The 19995-nt window shown below is 45.0% G+C and overlaps 1 long non-coding RNA gene across 3 annotated transcripts; it reads left to right on the forward strand.

Moving 5' to 3' along the window:
* Window positions 1-15613: 15613 nt before the first annotated feature.
* On the forward strand, window positions 15614-19756 carry LOC109704118. Of its 3 annotated transcripts, none has more exons than XR_002214178.1 (8): window positions 15614-15784; window positions 15879-16003; window positions 16090-16248; window positions 16325-16422; window positions 16505-16605; window positions 16733-16921; window positions 17518-17632; window positions 19638-19756. It is a non-coding gene; the product is annotated as an uncharacterized LOC109704118 (long non-coding RNA). The 3 variants fall into 3 exon arrangements; XR_002214177.1 differs by lacking the exon at window positions 19638-19756 and adding an exon at window positions 18379-18424; XR_002214179.1 differs by lacking the exons at window positions 17518-17632; window positions 19638-19756 and adding an exon at window positions 18379-18423.
* The last annotated feature ends 239 nt before the right edge of the window (window positions 19757-19995 follow it).

Raw genomic sequence — 19995 nt, forward strand, 5'->3', positions numbered from 1 at the left:
ATAGAGTACGGAATAAGAGTTGATCGTATATATACAGTACGTAAGTAGTAATCATATATAAAGTACGTAAGGAATCGTATGTAGAATATATAAGCAAATCGTAAATCGAGAATACAGTGCGGGGCTCGGGCGGAGAAACCAGCCTAAGCCCGTGCGGTTGTCTGGCGGCTTGCCTGTCCCAAAAGGGACGTGCGCCTGTCTCAGAGGGGACATGCAAGTTCCGCAGCGTTAGTTATGTTAGATGCTAGTTGTGAACACATGAGACATGTGGACTACCATTGAATGATAAAGACATAGGCATGAGCAAGCATATAAGATGTGTATGCCTAGATGTAAATGTGAATTAAGATCGATAAACTCTAAGAAGAGTAGAGAATTGGACAAGTGTGGCATGAATCCTAGGTATGAACAACTAGGATAAAGAGTGGCATGATGGGTATGGAACCTAGAGTTAAATAAACCTAGGTGAGTGGCGATAAAACCTAGTGTCATTGAACATAGGTAATTCACGAGTGGCATTGAAATCTAGAGTCAAGTAAACCTATGTTATGACATAAGTGGCATTGAAACTGTAAGGATATGAAAACCTCGATACGTAAATTCGAACTTCGATCAAAATCGATCGAAGTTGAGTTCGGAACTCTTCAGGAAGGCCGAAGGCGTCGAAAACGGCTTAAGTGCATTGAGGGAGGACCTTGGAGAGTTGGAAATGCAAATCTGCCATTTTGCAGAATTTTGCCACTCTCGGGGTCCGGACCCTAGCTTCAGGGTGCAGACCCCGTAGCCCGAATTTGCCCAGCGTGGGCTGTGCACTAATCGCATTGTTGAGGGTGTATTGTGCAATTTTGCACTAATGAGAGAGTATAGAAGCCAAGGCTCCCTTCATCTCTCTCATTTCTTATTACCTACGCCTAAAACATAGCCCTCTCTCTCTCTAACTCTCATTCTATCTCTCTTCAAGGTGGAAAGGAGGAGAGGGGTTGAAGGAGAAGGAGACAAGGAAGTGGAGCATCACCTTCTTCATCTTCTTCCTTGTGTTGGAGCAAGCTTTTTGAGGTAAGCTTGATGCTCTCTAATGGTGGATTCCTAGGGTTTTGTTTATATGCTCTAGGATTAGTTTTGGGGGAACTCTAGGATGCTAAATAGATGGTAAATTCTTGATTCATGAGATAAAATAGAGTATTTTGCAATAGTAGCATTTAGGGCACCAAAAATGGGGTTTTGCTATATAGTTGGGTTTGATCTAAATTGAACTTATATAAAACTAATTGCTAGATTTTCTGACACGCTGGTGAAGTCGGTTCGGCGATCCGACGAACCTACGAGAAGATATTGCCGGAAAAGGTGTTTTCGGCTTTGTTTCTGCCTGGAAGGCCGAGGCGGCGACTAAAAATCACGAAATCGGATTCCTAGCATTGTTACATCGCCTAGAGGTGGGTGGTGTCATCCCGAAGCAGTTGGGCTTCCCCCTATGTCTGAGTTATATATATATTGATCATATTCACATGTTGGCATTGTGCATGATAGGGTGTTTAGATGGTTGCATTTCTATTCTTGCATGCTCCTTGGTAGTGTAGCAATGTGGGCTTGACACTTGAACGTAGGATGCATGAGAATGAGGTATTGTGACATAGAACCCTATAGTGATAAAGATAAGTGATAACTTGATCTTGTGTTGATGAAAAACAATGACATGTGAACTAGTATAGTTGGGACACTTCAACATGATAAGTGGCATGTAAATAGTGATAATGTCATGATGAGTGGCATTAGAATTAGTGTTAAAGGAACACTTATGTCATAGTAAACTTAGGGAATAGGTGAGTTCCCCTAATTGACACATTGCATGAGAACTTGTGTGACATTGAGACACTTGACATGGATATAGGGATCATTGGATTCCCGAGAGATTGATGACTCTAGTTGACGGGGTATCCTCAGTTGACGAGGATTGGATCATACTCACATAGTCTGCTTTGGAGGTGGTCGCTCCACCCATTAGTGCACTCCGGAGGTGGTCACACAGAGGACAGACTTAGTTGTTCGCAGACGGTCCCGGGTGGGGTAAATGTAGGGTAGCTGCTCACCTAGGGGATTTGAGATGTGAGTCGAGAGCGAACCTTCGGGTTAGCCAAAGGATTGGGTAATGTGCTCATGAGAGATATGCATATTGAGCATAGTAGATATTGCATTCGTGCTTGATAGAGATATAGTAGCATGTTAGTGGATACATGTCAATGTTTGTTCATTCTTGATTCTTAAGGCATAGTAGCATGTTGCAATTTCTTTATTATGTATCGGTTTCATTTCAGATATCTATCTATCTATCTATCTATCTGCTTATGCCTGCTTAGACCTAGTGGGGAGATCGGCGGAGTCGGCGGCCGCACCCACTGGGAACTATGGACAATAGTTCTCACCCCACTTTATTGCAGGGCCGAGTTCGAGCGCTCCGGGCGAGGATTGCGATAAGGGCCTAGCGCCTAGTTAGCTTCCATTTGCATTAGAGTACCCGTATACTTGAGAGATGTTGATGTATATATTGGAGAGTCGCATATGTATTTTGGAGATGGATTTGTAAAACTTTGTATATATATATTTTGGAGATGTAAATGTAAATTTGATGTAAATGTTGAATGAAAATATAATAGTTAGATATATCTCTCTCTTGTTCACTTGTATGTTACTTGTGATTCTTACTCTTGCTTGTATCGCACTTGTGGTGCTTCGTGTATGTTCTATGTCATCCTGGGCGACAAAAATGTACACGACTCTGTTGTTGAGCCTTGGGCGGACAGGGGTGGTGCTGTCCGTTCGGCGTCTGTTCGACATGCCCGAACCGGCCAAATCGGCGATCTCGGGGCGTGACAAAAACTTAGAGTCAAGTGAACCTAGGTAGTAAAGAACATCGGACCTAGTGTTACAGGACCTAGGTTATGAACATAGTGACATTGGACCTAAAGTATTAACTTAGATTGAGTAATGGCTTGGACCTAGATAGGTCGACATTATAGGGTGAGACCAACCCTTGAGTTAAGTAAAGTGGATTCCAGAATCTTGGCTGCGAGTGCAGCGGCTGCGAGTGCAGCGACTGCTAGTGCAGCGGCTGCTAGTACAGCATATGAGCTCGATAGTTCTTGGCCGCGGGTGTATGTGGCATGTTCCTCTCCCACCGGAAGAACTTCGAGGATTGTGATTGAGTAAGATTCTTGGCCGCAGGTGTATGTGGGATATTCCTCTCCCACCGGAAGAATCTTTGAGCGCTAGGGTGTGTGTGGCATGTTCCTCTCCCTATCGGGGATCTCGGCTGCGGGTGTATGCGGCATGTTTCTCTCCCACCGAGAGATCCCTGACCACGGGTGTATGCAGCTCTGGGCGACCCATTGGGCAATGTGGTTCTTGGATTGAAGGCTGAGGTGCATGTGAGAGTTCCTTCACCTCGAGCCGGATAAAGCGCGGATTATCCGCAGTTAATTGACTCAAGACCGAGTCGAGTGGCATAGTTGATTAAAGTAAAAGTAACCTTAAGAAAGAATGACAAGTGACCATAATGTGGCTAAGAATAAAGAATAAAGAACGGCTAATGCAAAGGCATAGCAATAGTAAAGAATGACTAAGAATAAAGAATGGCTAGCGTTAACGGACAGCTAGTGTTAAAGAATGGCTAACGATAATGAATGGCAAATGATAGAGAGTAGAATCATTTAATCTACTTGCATAGTTGCATGATTTGCATAGTAGCATATTGTGAGGCATGAACATGGTAATTGTTAGTTGCATAAATTATATATCTATGGATATTTGTTGGACTAATATGTTTGCAGTGCCTCCTTTGGACCTAGTGAGTCGAGCTCTCTCCTTGGATGGCCGTACCCACTGGGAACTATGGACCATAGTTCTCACCCCACGTGGTTTCGGGGTTTCAGGTTCACACGTGAGCGACGCGGCAGTGCGAGGAAAGGGCATAGCTCCGTAGTTAGCGCCCTACCACTGAGACCAGAGATAGCAGTACCCTGAGTCGGCTTAACTTAGAGATGTGAAAAATGAAAGGACAAGAATGTAATAATGTGTAAGAACTTGATTGTATTTGGAAGTAAGAATCGAAGAATCAAAAAGGTAAATGTAATATGTGATGTAAAATGTATGTGAATTGAATACTAGTAATAGCATAGTATTTATGTTTTTTATACCTTCCTTATGCAATCTTTGTTTGAATGCTGTTCCTGGTTGGAACCTCGCGCATTGTATGGATTGTGACGCCTTGGACATATAAGGGAGACTCTGTCCGCGGTACAGGAGAAACCCTGTCCGTTCGGCGGTCTGTTGGCGTGTCCGAATCCGACCAAAGTGGCGGGCTAGGGGCGTGACAGCTAGTCACCACCATCATTCCAAGACTTCGGAGATGATGGGTGAGTAACTGTGGGTCCCGATGTCAAAATTGACATTCCGAGAATCCGGATCGGAAAGATTATCTGACGATAATCGTTTTGATGTGAGACTTTATGTGTCACGCCCTGAACTTCAGCGGAAGCTCACCAGCCACGTGCACAGACGTCGTGTACACTACTACCTCTAGTGTACACCAGGCGTCTACAATCAATATAATAAAAAGTAACATAACTTTCTAATCAGGTAATCAGAGCAAAAACCAAGAGTCCATAAGCTTATACTAAAATAATTTCAAACTATAGTTTAAAACATAAAGTACAAAATACATTCTGAATAGTCCCAAAATACATTTCCGAACTAAACTAGAATAAGCTTGTATGGCTCATCTATTTAACATCGAGGAGCTTTAGCTAGTCGCTGACCCTTTGCCACGAACCTTAGCCTTTCCTGTTGTGGAAGGCTCTACATAAAAACAACCAACAAATGGGTGTGAGAACTATTAAACAATAGTTCCCAGTGGGTAAGCCGCCACGAGCAGCGAAGTACACCACTAAGTCAACTGAAGCAGGAGTAAACTACAATAAGTAAAATAAGTAAGTACAGTAAATAAATGCAATGAATCAATCATAAACCTGTTTCAACATGATATGTTTTGTAACATGTCATACATACTAATCCATACATATATCAGTTGATATTTTATACTCATTACAAGTTGTTCATCTTTATCTATATGTCATAATGCATGCAGAAATTCATTATCACAGTTTAACTAGCTCATGATACCACATAGCTATTTCCTACACTAACAGGAGTGTAAACATGTAAATACTATCATTACAACTAATGACTAACAGAAATGTCAATCTTCTAATATATTCATTACTAGGTATATTTCAACTAATAACATAAAGTACCTTTACTACTATGTCCATCTAAGATTCAATCCATTTACATTAACCCAATTAACAAGAGACTTACACGTGATAAAGTCCCGGCTCGTGCCATGCCTAATAGCCCCGTGGAAGTCAACACTACCCACGGTAATCCACTTCGGCGCTCAATCTCGTACAGGCGATCTGCTGTCGCATAGGCCAACTCCGGAGTGCCGGCTTGTGAGGCGCGACCCTCACAAGCATGTGCGAATGAGCACATTGGCAGGCAAGCGTGATCCATAGCATAAGGTCCACAGGTCTCATTCCCAATCATCATGTCTCCAACATGGAATCTCAATTTCTACTCAAAGTCGACTATTAATAACAAAGTTATATCTTACTTCCAACTACTTGGTGACATACTTTTACCAATAGATAATATGACTTAAACAAATACATAATCTACATCATATTGATGATTCTAGCGGGCTATTCCCGCATACTCACATATACTGTAAGGAAGTGAATTCTCGAAATCCGAGAGTTGAACTTCGTTCAGGATCGACTAATTGTCGAGTGGGTAGGCTTCGGAGGAGCTAAAGATGTCCAAAATATAAAAAGTGCTTTGGAGTCGAGTCCGCGAGAGCAAATAATGCAAAAATCTGCACTAGGCAGAGTTTGCTCTCGGGGACCAGTCCCTGGCAGGAATGACCGGTCCTTGTAGCTGATGGTTGCGGTGGATGCTTAATGCAACCGGTCCCAGGCCTGAGGGACCGGTCCCCGTAAGCGAAACCAGCTAGACAGCAAAAATTTGGCTAAGTCTTGAGAATTCCACTCTCGGGATCCAGTCTCTCAGGCAAGGACCGGTCTCCCAGGGACCGGTCTCTCGGGCAGGGACCGGTTCCCGTACACATGAAGGCTAGCAGAGAGCCTTCCTCCCGCATGGATTGCTCTCGGGGACAGATTTTTCAGACGAGGGACCGGTCCCTCCACGCAAAAACTGCCCAGGCAGAGCAGTTTGACAAATGAAAAGTGGAAGGGCTTAAGTGGATATTATTACAATAGAGGGTCTAGGGGACCATTCCTCTCTCCTTCTCCCTCATTTCCCTCCTACTTACACACTCTCCCTCTCCCTCTCTCTCTCTCTAGAACGAAAAGAAGAAGGAGAAAGAAGGAGAAGAAGGAGAGGAAGAAGAAAAAGGAAAGAAAGGTGGAGAAGAAGAAGGAGATCAAGGAGAAGGCCTTGGATACCTTCACCTCCCTCTCATCTCCCCTTTGGTGTAGCTCAAGAGGTAAGCTACTAAACCCTAGCATGTAGAACTAAGGGTTTTAGGTTTTTCGCTTTGAAAATGGGTCAAATGGACCTCTAGCATGCTTCTAAATAGATCAATACTAGAATCTAGGGTTTGGATGGAGTAGTTTGCTATAGGTGCAAACCTAGGGCTCCAAATTGGGGTCCTTGATAAATGATGAGATTGATCTCATTTGATAGCTTGTAAACCTAATTGATAGGTGTCTAAACGCGGGGGCGAAGTCGGATTTTCGATTCGTTAAGCGGGTGAAAAGCTATTGGCAAAATATAGCCGATTGAGCACCGTTTTGGACCAAGGAGGCCGAGACATCGTCGTAACGTCCGTTGGAAAGCATTTCTAGAACCTTCGTACCCTCAAAAGGTGGGGGGTGTCATACCGAAGCAACCGAGCTCTTTTCTATATGTTGGAAATATATGATTTTCATCTCTTACATGTTGCATTGTAGGATTGCATTGTAGTACCTAAAGGTGTGCATGGAATACTTGGTGAAATGGATAGGTAAGGATTGGGTCGGAACATAGATCCTATAGTGCCAAAAGAAAGAGATGACCTCGATGGTTATTCAGTGACATAGAAAGTGGCATTAATGTAGTATACTTGACACTAGAGGTTCATGATCTTAGGGATAGGTGGATTCCTTAGTAAACGATTTGTGAACAATGAACTTAGTATAGCTAAGTAATTATGCATGATTGTCGGAATAGATGAGTTCCGAGAGAATGTTGGCCCTAGTTCGTAGGTTATCCTCACGTGGAGAGGATAGATCAAGCTCACGGTCTGTTATTCGGGATGGTAAAGCCATCCATATCCTCACATGGAGAGGATTTGTCGTCGAGTACTCCGGAGTGTCGGGCGATTAGGACAGAGTTGATGTCCACAGATAGTCCCGGGTTTGGGGGCACATGGAGTCTCCTTACCCTATGGGATGGATATATGAGGCGTAGGCAAACCCAAGGGTTTCGCCACAAATTGGGTAAATGAAAAGTTAACATTGTCATCGAACATTGCTTATCGAACATGGATCGAACTTGTTAGCATGATACTAAACTTTTACTAAATGATACATGCATTCATTTCACATGATTATGGGCATAGAAGCATAGTTTTCCTATTATGTCTTTACAGCTTTGATATACATATCTATCTATTTCGTTGTTACTTTTGCCCACTTGGACCTAGTGGGGAGATCGGCGGAGTCGGTGGCCGAGCCAACTGGGAACTATGGAAGATAGTTCTCACCCCACTTTATTTCTAGGGCTAGGTACAGGTTTGCCGGGCGAGGACCGCGGCATGGGCATCGTGCCCGACCAGTGAGGATTATTGGTAGAATAGTAGCTTTCCTTTTGCATTAGCACACCTATGTATTTGAGAGAGATTCATATAGGTGAGGACTTTGGAGAGCTATGTACTTGATGAGCATGTATTCATTTTGGGAAAGAAAATGTAATTGTATAAAGAATGCAAATGTGATGTAATAGTTAGTAGTTCTCTCTTTATTTCACTTGTGTATCTTGTGGATTACTTGCTCTTTGTTGTTGGCACTATTTGTGCCCCATTGATCGTGTATGAATTTAATTTTCCTAGGTAAATTCTTGTACATGATCAGGTTGCGAGCCTTGGGCTGGCAGGGAAGTTGCTGCCCGTTCCGCGTCCGTTCGCCGCGCCCGAACCGTGCCAAATTGGTAGGAGTTTCGGGGCAGGGGCGTGACACCTGTGGTATCAGAGCAATAAGAGCAAGTAAAGAGAGAAAGTCTAGGATGACCTAGGAGACCCTAGGTTGGTAAACCCTAAGGCTATAGGTGCGTGAGTGGAACGTGAACCTATACCAGTGGCGAAAGTGATTCGTTTGGGTCGAAGTCAGAGTTATATCTCTAGTAATTACTAGGGATGGATTCAAGTGGTATTAATTCTTGACTTGAGGTGGTTATGCCGACGACGGACGACATGACGCCAAGAGTCTAGAATGAGTACACTTGTGTGCTTCCGCCCGATTTTTGTTGTTGGGTCGTTATGTGTCGTAATTGCGACAAAGTGAACGGGTTAAGATAATTAACCAAGTAATTGCGTTTCAGGAGCAAATGGCACCAAGGGGACCCCCGAGTACGAGATCTACTCCGGCACCGCCTCCTGAGGTGCCCGAGCAGGCTGAACCGAGTGTGATGGATCGGTTGCAGGCGCAAGTGACCGCATTGACCAATGTGGTGCAGCGCCAGGAGACCCGATTCGAGCTGCTCTAGGAGCTCTTGGAGCGGTAGGCTGCGGTGGCGGCCGCAACGGCGACAGACAGACGCGATGTACCCGCACCCTCGACTCGCGTACCTGAGCCGGCTGAGGGTGAGGATATAACGGCGATTCCGGTGGCGGCACGTCCCCTGTCACGCCCCGGGACCGTTACCAATTTGGGCCGACCCGGGCTCGTCAAACAGACGCCGAACGGACAGAGTTTTCCCTGTCCGCCCAAGGCTCATCACCTGTACATTTTCAAGTAGAGAAAATCACTAGTAAAAACATACAAATACGGCTTACACGAGGGTAAGCAATAGCCATGGGTGAAAGAAAGAAAACTAAACAACTACACAAGTACTATGATTCAACTTTTGATCACATACATTGCATTTAACCTTCATATTCACGATTCTTTACATTGCTTGCATCATTCCTTTTACATCACATTTGCCCAAAATAAACATTACATTATTTTTCTTTACTTTAAACATCCTCAAGTACAAAAGATGACAATAGGNACTCGTATACTCGAAGCGGTAGAGGGTGAGGGTATAGCGAGGGTTTCGGTGACGGCACGTCCACCATCGGCAATTGTTCCTCAGGCGGCGTCGGGATTGGCGACACCCGATGTGACGGCCGAAGACGTGGAAGGAGAGCGCGCGTTGGCGGCTCTTATCAAGTTCAAGAAGTTCAACCCGCCCATTTTCAAGAGGGAGAAGGTGGAGCCGGTGATGGTCGAGTCTTGGATCGACTCGATGGAGATTCTCTTCGAAGATCTGCATACTTTGGAGAGAGATAGGGTGTATCTCGCTACCCACCGTTTGGAGAAAGCGGTGAAGGTCTGGTGGAAGCGTGTCAAGCGGGATCGACTCTCCGGCCTTCCGCCGATGCTGTGGGAGGAGTTCAAGAGGGCGATGTTCGTCAATTATTTTCCCAACATATTGAAGCGGAAGCTCCAGGAGAAGTTTCGCAAGTTGGAGCAAGGGGACCGCTCAGTAGCCGAGTATGAGCAGGAGTTCTCCTACATCATTGACTGTGTCCCGGATGTGGTACGAGATGACCGGGATTGGGCCGACTGGTTCTTACAAGGACTTCGGCCAGGGATCTACAAGGCCGTGCAGATACTTGAACTCACGCCCTTCGCGGAGGTCTTCGACCGAGCACTCTGGGTGGAGCACGGTGACGCCCATGTTCGGGAGAAGCGCGAGATGTTGGCCGAGTCCAAGGACAAAGGCAAGAAACGTCAAGTTGGCGGTTCGGGGGGACAGTCGAGTTCCAAGAAGCCCCCGAAGTATCCGCAGACGCAGTATAAGGGCCGTGGAGCACGGCAGTGCGTCATTTGCGGCGGAAACCACCTAGTGTCACGTTGTGAGCAGCGACAAGGCAAGTGCTACAAGTGCGGGCAACCGGGGTACTTTATACGTGATTGCCCGGGAGGATGAGCCTCACCTGCCCCATCCACTGCATCGGCGCCGGCGATTCCGGCCCACTATGGAGGAGTTCCACCGACGGCCGTGTCGGCGGGACGTGCGATGATGCCACGCCAGCCCGAGATGGCGCGATCGGCCCCGAGCGGACGTGTATTTGCCGCTCAGGTCCAAGCCGAGGAGCCTGCGGAGGCGGAGGAGCATCGCCTTGTGGCAGGTATGGTTCTGATTAACGGAATTCGCTCTAGGGCTATGTTTGATACTGGTGCCACGCATTCATTCATCAGTAGATCATTCACACGCATGCATAACATACTCATAGAGGCGAGTGACAAGTGACGAGTTGAGGGCCCTGGGTCGACATTTAATACTTACACGGAATGCTCATCTTGTCCAGTACAAGTAGGCAACTGGATAATACCCATTAGGATGCTAGAGCTCAAGAATCTTAAAGAGTTCGATGTCATATTGGGCATAGACTGGCTCTCGAAGTATCACGCAACGATCGACTGCAAGAGCAGAGTGATTACGTTTCATGAGCCAGGACAGAAGGAGTTCACTTATCGGGCTTGTCAGAGCTCGTGCTTCGCCGCGACGGTGTCGGCGACGAGAGCAAGAAAATTGGTTAACAGCGGTTGCGTAGCGTTCTTGGCAACTGTTGTAGAAGTGGATCGAGTGACTCCGACTCTGGAGGAGTTATCAGTGGTGCGTGAGTTTCCGGATGCATTTCCCGCGGAGTTACCGGGGATACCACCGGATCGGGAGATCGAGTTTGTCATAGACTTGATTCCCGGTACCGCGCTGATCTCGAAGGCTCTGTACCGAATGGCGCCGGCAGAACTGAAAGAGTTGAGGAGTCAGTTACAGGACCTCCTCGACAAGCAATTCATCCGACCAAGTGTATCACCGTGGGGAGCCCCGATGTTATGTGTGCGGAAGAAGGACGGATTGTTTCAACTCTACGTGGATTATCGAGAGTTGAACAAGGTCACGATCAAGAATAAGTACCTACTCCCCTGAATCGATGATTTGTTTGACCAGTTGCAGGGGTCGTGTGTGTACTCGAAAATAGATTTGTAGTCTGGCTATCACCAGTTGAAGATCAAGCCGGAAGATGTGCAGAAAACTACGTTCCGTACGCGGTACGGGCACTATGAATTCACAGTCATGCCATTTGGACTCACGAATGCTCTAGCGGCGTTCATGGACTTGATGAACCGTGTCTTCAGAGAGTTCTTGGACCGATTTGTCGTGGTCTTCATAGACGACATATTAGTCTATTCTCGCAGTGACGAGGAGCATGCCGAGCATTTAAGAATAGTGCTTCAAGTCCTTCGGGAGGAGAAGCTATATGCTAAGTTAAAGAAGTGTGACTTCTAGCTCCGAGAGGTCGCATTTCTATGGCATGTAATTTCTGCGAGTGGAGTTTCAGTAAACCAGTGGAAAGTTGAGACAATCAAGGATTGGCCGCGCCCAACGAACGTCACGGAAGTTAGAAGCTTCATGGGTTTGGCGGGCTACTATAGGCGGTTCGTGGAAGGCTTTTCAAAGATAGTAATTCCACTTACCCGTCTGACTCAGAAAGGCACCAAATTCGTTTGGAGCGAGGAGTGCGACCGGAGTTTCAAAGAGTTGAAGGAAAGGCTAACTTCGACTCCGGTGCTCGCTTTACCGGTGCAGGGCGAAGACTTCGTGGTCTATAGCGACGCTTCCTATCTAGGATTGGGGTGTGTTTTGATGCAGGGCGGAAAGGTAATTGCTTATGCGTCCCGTCAGCTGAAGGGCTATGAGAAGAACTACCCGATTCACGACTTTGAGCTAACGGCGGTAATCTTCGCCTTGAAGTTGTGGCGGCACCATCTATATGGTGCGTAATGCGAGATCTACACTGACCACAAGAGTCTGAAGTATTTGTTTACACAGAAAGAGCTCAACATGCGACAGCGGCGGTGGTTAGAACTACTAAGGGATTACGATGTGGATATCCTTTACCACCCGGGGAAAGCGAATGTGGTCACGGATGCACTGAGCAGAAAGTCCGCAGAGAACCTCGCTATGTGGGTTACAAATCAAACACCCCTATGGCTCGACATGGAGCGAATGAACCTTGAGGTGGTTGCTCCCGAGATTCTGGCCCAGTTAATGGCACTTGTTGTCCAACCGACCTTGTTGGAGAGGATCAAGAATCTGCAACCCGCGGACCCAGAACTCCAAAAGGTGCGGCGCGACGTCGAGAAGGGTCGTGGCGGTGATTTCATGGTAGACGCCGATGGTGCACTTCGATTTCGAAATCGATGGTGTGTACCAAATAATAAGGAGATCCGAGAGCTAATCTTGCAAGAGGCGCATTGGTCGCCTTATTGTGATCACCCGGGCGGCACCAAGATGTATCAGGGCTTAAAAATGCACTATTGGTGGTCGAAAATGAAAAGTGATATTGGGCGCTTCGTGGCTAAGTGCTTAGTATGCCAACAAGTGAAGGCGGAGCGTCGGCTTCCAGCGGGAAAGTTTCAAAGCCTACCAATCCCCGTTTGGAAATGGAAAGATATATCGATGGACTTCGTGGTCGGTTTGCCTCGCTCAACTGGCGCCCATGATGCAATTTGGGTAATTGTGAACCGATTGACGAAGTCGGCTCACTTTTTGCCGATCCACACCACTTGGGCAGGCGACAAATTGGCGCGGTGTATCTTGACGAGGTAGTGAGACTGCATGGGGTGCCGAAGTCGATCGTGTCGGATCGCGGCCCCCCGTTTACATCACACTTATGGAAGAGCCTGCAGGAAGCCCTTGGCACACTGCTTGATTTTAGTACAGCATTCCATCCTCAGACAGATGGACAAACAAAAAGGACCATTCAAACTCTGGAGGATATGCTACGGGCGTGTGCCATCGACTATAAGGGGAGTTGGTGTGATCATTTGCCGATGGCCGAGTTCCCCTACAGCAACAGTTATCATGCAAGTATAGAGATGGCACCATTTGATGCCCTCTACGGGTGGAAGTGTCGGTCTCCTATACACTGGGAGGATGTGGGTGAGCGTGCAGAGTTCGGCCCAGACGTGTTGCGAGAAGCGGAGGAGAAAGTCCACCTTGCTTGCAAGCGATTGCTCACGGCGCAGTCGAGACAAAAAAGCTATGCTGATAGGCGCCATCGAGACATAGAATTTGCGGTGGGTGACTGCGTATTCTTAAAAGTTTCGCCAATGCGGGGTGTGAAGCGGTTTGGAGTGCGGGGAAAGTTAAGTCCCCGGTACATTGGACTATATGAGATATTGGAGCAAGTTGGCACGGTGGCCTATCGACTTGCCTTGCCGCCGAAGCTCACGGATGTACACAATGTGTTCCATGTCTCCAACCTTCACAAGTACATTCATGACCCCAAGCACGCGATGCTATACGAGCCGCCGGAACTCCAAGAAGACTTGAGCTACGAGGAGTTTCCGGTGATGGTTATCGCCCGAGAAGTGCGAAAGCTGCAAAATCGCGAGATTCCCTACGTGAAGATTCGGTGGAGCAATCATGATGATCGCGAGGCCACTTGGGAACTCGAGGATCTGATGAGAAAGCATCATCCTCACTTGTTTGAGGAATAAGGTATAGAAACTGAGTTTTAAATTAAGTTGAATCAGTTTCGAAGATGAAACTCTTTTTAAAGAGGGGAGGATGTAAGGAAGTGAATTCTCGAAATCCGAGAGTTGAACTTCGTCCAGAATCGACTAATTATCGAGTGGGTAGGCTTCGAAGGAGCTAAAGATGTCCAAAATACAAAAAGTGCTTTAGAGTCGAGTCCGCGAGAGCAAATAATGCAAAAATCTGCACTGGGCAGAGTTTGTTCTCGGGGACCGGTCCCTTGCATGAAGGACCGATCCCCGTAGCTGGTGGTTGCAGTGGATGCTTGATGCAACCGGTCCCAGGCCTGAGGGACCGGTCCCCGTAAGCGAAACCAGCGAGACAGCAAAAATTTGGCTAAGTCCTGAGAATTCCACTCTCGGGAACCGGTCTCTCAGGCAAGGACCGGTCTCCCAGGGACCGGTCTCTCGGGCAAGGACCGGTTCCTGTACGCGTGAAGGCTGGCATAAAGCCTTCCTCCTGCATGGATTGCTCTCGGGGACCGGTCTTCCCGACGAGGGACCGGTCCCTCCGCGCAAAAACTGCCCGGGCAGAGCAGTTTGACAAATGAAAAGTGGAGGGGCTTAAGTGGATATTGTTACAATAGAGGGTATAGGGGACCATTCCTCTCTCCTTCTCCCTCATTTTCCTCCCACTTACACACTCTCTCTCTCCCTCTCTCTCTCCAGAATGAAAAAAAGAAGGAGAAGGAGAAGAATGAGAGGAAGAAGAAGAAGGAATGAAAGGTGAAGAAGAAGAAGGAGATCAGGGAGAAGGCCTTGGACACCTTCACCTCCCTCTCCTCTCCCCTTTGGTGTAGCTCAAGAGGTAAGCTACTAAACCCTAGCATGTAGAACTAAGGGTTTTAGGTTTTTGGCTTTGGAAATGGGTCAAATGGACCTCTAGCATGCTTCTAAATAGATCAATGCTAGAATCTAGGGTTTGGATGGAGTGGTTTGCTATAGGTGCAAACCTAGGGCTCCAAATTGGGGTCCTTTATAAATGATGAGATTGATCTCATTTGATAGCTTGTAAACCTAATTGATAGGTGTTTAAACGCGGGGGCGAAGTCGGATTTTCGATTCGTTTAGTGGGTGAAAAGCTATCGGCGAAATATAGCCGATTGAGCACTGTTTTGGACCAAGGAGGCCGAGACATCGTCGTAACGTCCGTTGGGAAGCGTTTCTAGAACCTTCGTACCCTCAAAAGGTGGGGGGTGTCATCCCGAAGCAACCGAGCTGTAACAGGCTGAAACTTGATTAGAAGCTAATTGTGATCAAAGTGGTCACCACCATAATGCTAAAATGGAAATTAAGCATTTCTAAGCTTAATTAGTAGCTTGAGAACATCAAGTGACAGGTTTTGGAAGTGTGAGAATAGATAAGAATGGAATTGGAGTGGTTAAAAACATCCAATTTCCATTGTGACTCGAAAGTTGAAATTCTAGTCGATTTGGTCACATTGATGCCAAATTGGGAATTAATTGCTTCCAAATTAATTTGATAACTTGTGGAAGTGTGTTAGTACATTTTGGAAGTGTTTAAGTGGACTCGGAATGAATTAGATGCGCGAGAAAGGCTTCAAATTGCTGCTGCTAGGTTCTGGTTAGTGCAGGGACTGCATTGTAAGTCTGCAGGGACTAAATTGCGAACTGCAGGGACTGAATTGTAAACCTGCAGGCTACAATGCAGTTTCAGCTTTTTAGGAGGGTTAAGTAGCAATTTTCTGATCTTATCCCTTAATCCCCATTCAGCTGAGGATGTACACGTATGGGACCTCCTTTCCATCAGCATAATTGCATCCATTCCTCTCTCTTCTTCTTTTCTCAGCCTAGGAGCAAAACAAGGAAGAAGAGTTTGTGGAGTTAAGTTTTTGCTGCTGAAGTTGCTAATCAAGGGGGGGGTTTTGGACCATTAGAGTTGAGAAGGAATTGAAGTTTGAGGTAAGAACAATACTTATCCCTGATTAGGTGTTGTTGATACTATAATTTAAAGGAAATATAACTAATAGAGCTTCCAATTTTAATCTTGGATTAGAATCCGTAAGGGAAGCTTTTGGAGCTGAGGGAAACTATCTAGTAAGGAGTTCTTGCTATAGCTGCTGTGACAATGTTGAATTGGACCACTAAGCAGTGAGCAATTTGATTTAACTCTGAATTAAGGTAAGTTATGTTCTTATCTAATTATAATTGAGTTAATTATCTTAAAAAAGATGCTCACCTGGATTTATTACAACTCCAAATTGCAGCCTGGGTGTTTTCAGACTCGGAAAAGTGGTCGAGCACCAACCGGGTACCATTGGTGCTGAAGAAAACCATTGAAATGGAATTTTCAGCAGAGAGGACTTGAGTGAAGTTGCTGAATTGGAATTACAGCTGAAGAAAATTTGGGAGAAGCTTAAATCTGGGTAAATGATGCTAAATTCCCAAGTAGAATGTGATTACTTGTGTAGAAGTGATAAGTTGTTAATGCTGAAATTTCAGAATTGCAAGAAGTTGATGTTGTTGGTGCTGTTGTGCTGCCGAAATGCAGGGGTGACCCATTTCATGCAGTGAGCAAGCTAAATTAGCACTAAGTTAAAGTAAGTTCACTCCACATCTAAATATAGTCCAAGTAGTTACTTTAGAATGGATCAAACTAAGAGTTTGATTGCTGAAATTCAGATCTGGAGCTGAAATTGCAATTATGGTGGAATTTCTTTGATGTATTCAGTGGAGAGTAGATTTCGAAAGCTGAGATCACCCTGGTAGAATACCTAATTAAGGTAAGCATAGGTTCATGTTTGATAAGAATCAAGCCAATTGCCTTAAAGATAATGTTCATTTGGATTTGGTGCTGCTATGAACAGCAGATTAGAGCATTGGGCTGATTTGAGCTAATTGGAATTTCAGTTAAGGAACTTGCCACCAGAAGCTGCTACTTGTAGAACCTTCGGTGTCCTGGACTGAAAAGAGAAATTAGAGGAGTTTGAGCTCAATTGCAAGGAAGAAAGTAGTAAACTAATTTCAGCAATGAAGCTTAATGGCTGCTGGAACTTGAAGCAAGTTAATTGGATAATCAGCTAAGTGGCCGCAGCTGAGGTAAACTTTGATGTTTATTTCTGAATTGAGTAATGTGTTAGCTGCTCCAAGACTGACTTTAAGCAACAAAAGCTGAAAATAGAACTTGAACTAAAGCTGAAAACCATGAAGTTCAAATGCTAATTTCAACATTGAACTCTATCGACTATTGGAATTGGAACTAGCTGATTGAGTAGTGAATCTGGTAAATTTCATATTATAAGTGACTAGAATAATGTCGACTTGGATTAGCTCTTTTTCTAAATAAGATTGAGGGTAAAACTTCTCTGAATTCTGTATATTAGAGCTGCTAGGAAAGTCGTAAAGTTCAAATACTGAAATTCAGCATTGGAAATTTTGATGTTATGGCTGAGATGAACTAAGTCAGTAGCAATCGAGGTGAAAATGCTGGAAATGCAGCATACATTTCAGCTTAGTGCTGAAATCAGCATTAAGCTTATATGTATATATGAATGATAGTATATACATATACATGGATACTTGGAGTTGGAAAGGCTAACTTACAAAATATGAGATTTGACTCTAGTTTAATCTCTCTTGTTCCTTTATAAATGAAAATTAAACTTGCTCGAAAGTCTAAATTGACTTTCCGACAGGTCGGCGACGCACTAATTACGGTAGAAGCCGTTTTAGCTCTACTTGCACGGAGTCGCGAGAGCTCGTTATTGATACGTTTCGAGACGTGGATTCTAGTTGTTGACACCACTACAGGTGGGTGGTGCTATCCGAAGTCTTTGAATCACCTTTTATGTCTATGCTATTCATTGAGCATATTTACTTCTGTTTTCATGCATTATAGGGTATGGGCATTGGCATTATGCAAGTGATATTGAACGTGTGAATTCTTATTGATAGTAAGAACATATGAACATAGAATGTGGACATAGAACCCTATGAATGCATGGACTATAACAATAGTGAACTTGGTGACATATGACTAGAGATTTGGTTAGCATCGACATTGGAATTATAAAACTAGCATAAAGAGCTAGTTAGAGTAAAGTGTGACAGTGTTTGTCAGTTGAATCCTCTAAAGGGGGATCAGATCATACTCACATTTGTTTGGTTCAAGTGAGGTCGCTCCTCCTTGAACGATGAGCTCCGGAGTAGTCATCTTTACTGGACCAGGAGGTTGCGTCTCCCCCAGTTGACAGTCCCGTCGGGTGCAGGTTGCGTCTCCCCGATGTTTGGGATAGTGTCAGTGAGTTATTGTTAACCAGTGGGTTAACCAAAAGATTGGGTAAAGTTAATGAAAAGCATGCATGCTTATTTACAGTTTCCATATATATTGCTTCTTTCAGCTTTGTACAGGCATTGTAGTAGTTACATTTATATTTGGTTACTATCTGTTTACCTTTCTTGCCTACATATGCCTGAGTAGACCTAGTGGGTGAGTCGGCGAGGTCGGCAGCCGAACCCATGGCGAACTTTCTTGTAGTTTCACACCATAAATACAGGTTCCAGTGCGCCGGGTATTGTGGCCGGGATCGAGGCAGAGCGAGCGTTAGCTAGTGGACTCCGAGTACTAGTGGCTATCATTTTGGGTTCATGTATCATCTATTGATGTGACTCAGATACATGTAAAATGAACTGTATATTAAAAGCATGTAATAATAAATGTTTCAGTTATGTAAAGTTTTAAATTACAGTGGATTTCATGTTTAGTTAGACTTACTATCACTTGTGTTGTTGCTTGTCTTCGTGCAAGCCATGTATATTGAAATGTATCTTGGGAATTGTTTATTTCTTTATACATGTATTCGTTGTTGTTGAGCCTTGGGCGAGCAGAGGAGGTGCTGTTCGTTCGGCGTCTGTGTACGGGCCCGGATCGACCAAATTGGCGATAGCGGGGCGTGACACGAGCTCTTTTTTATGTCTTAGAAATACATGATTTTCATCTCTTGCGTGTTGCATTGTAGGATTGCATTGTAGTACCTTTTCCTTATGCTTCTAAATGTTAACCTAGTGTGCATGGAATACTTGGTGAAATGGATAGGTAAGGATTTGGTCGGAATATGGATCCTATAGTGCCAAAAGAAAGAGATGAACTCGATGGTTATTCAGTGACATAGAGAGTGGCATTAATGTAGTGTACTTGACACTAAAGGTTCATGAACTTAAATGAACTTAGTATAGCTAAGTAATTATGCATGATTGTCGGAATAGATGAGTTCCGATAGAATGTTGGCCCTAGTTCGTAGGGTATCCTCACGTGGAGAGGATAGATCAAGCTCACGGTCTGTTATTCGGAATGGTAAAGCCATCCATATCCTCACATGAGATGATTTGTCGTCGAGTACTCCGGAGTGTCGGGCGATTAGGACAGAGTTGATGTTCGCAGACAGTCCCGGGTTCGGGGGCACATAGAGTCTCCTTACCCTATGGGATGGATATATGAGGCGTAGGCAAACCCAAGGGTTTCGCCACAGATTGGGTAAATGAAAAGTTAACATTGTCATCGAACATTGCTTATCGAATATGGATCGAACTTGTTAGCATGATAGTAAACTTTTACTAAATGATGCATGCATTCATTTCACATGATTATGGGCATAGTAGCATAGTTTTGCTATTATGTCTTTACAGCTTTGATATACATATCTATCTGTTTCGTTGTTACTTTTGCCCATTTGGACCTAGTGGGGAGATCGGCGGAGTCGGCAGCCGAGCCCCCTGGGTGCTATGGAAGATAGTTCTCACCCCACTTTATTTCTAGGGCTAGGTACAGGTTTGCTGGGCGAGGACCGCATCACGGGCATCGCGCCCGACCAGTGAGGATTATTGGTAGAGTAGTAGCTTTTCTTTTGCATTAGCACACCTATGTATTTGAGAGAGATTCATATAGGTGAGAACTTTGGAGAGCTATGTACTTGATGAGCATGTATTCATTTTGGGAAAGAAAATGTAATTGTATAAAGAATGCAAATGTGATGTAATAGTTAGTAGTTCTCTCTTTATTTCACTTGTGTATCTTGTGGATTACTTGCTCTTCGTTGTTGGCACTATTTGTGCCCCGTTGATCGTGTATGTATGAATTTAATTTTCCTGGGTAAATTCTTGTACATGATCAGGTT

The sequence above is a fragment of the Ananas comosus genome, unplaced genomic scaffold (assembly GCF_001540865.1).
Source record: "Ananas comosus cultivar F153 unplaced genomic scaffold, ASM154086v1, whole genome shotgun sequence".
Classification (NCBI taxonomy): Eukaryota; Viridiplantae; Streptophyta; class Magnoliopsida; order Poales; family Bromeliaceae; genus Ananas; species Ananas comosus.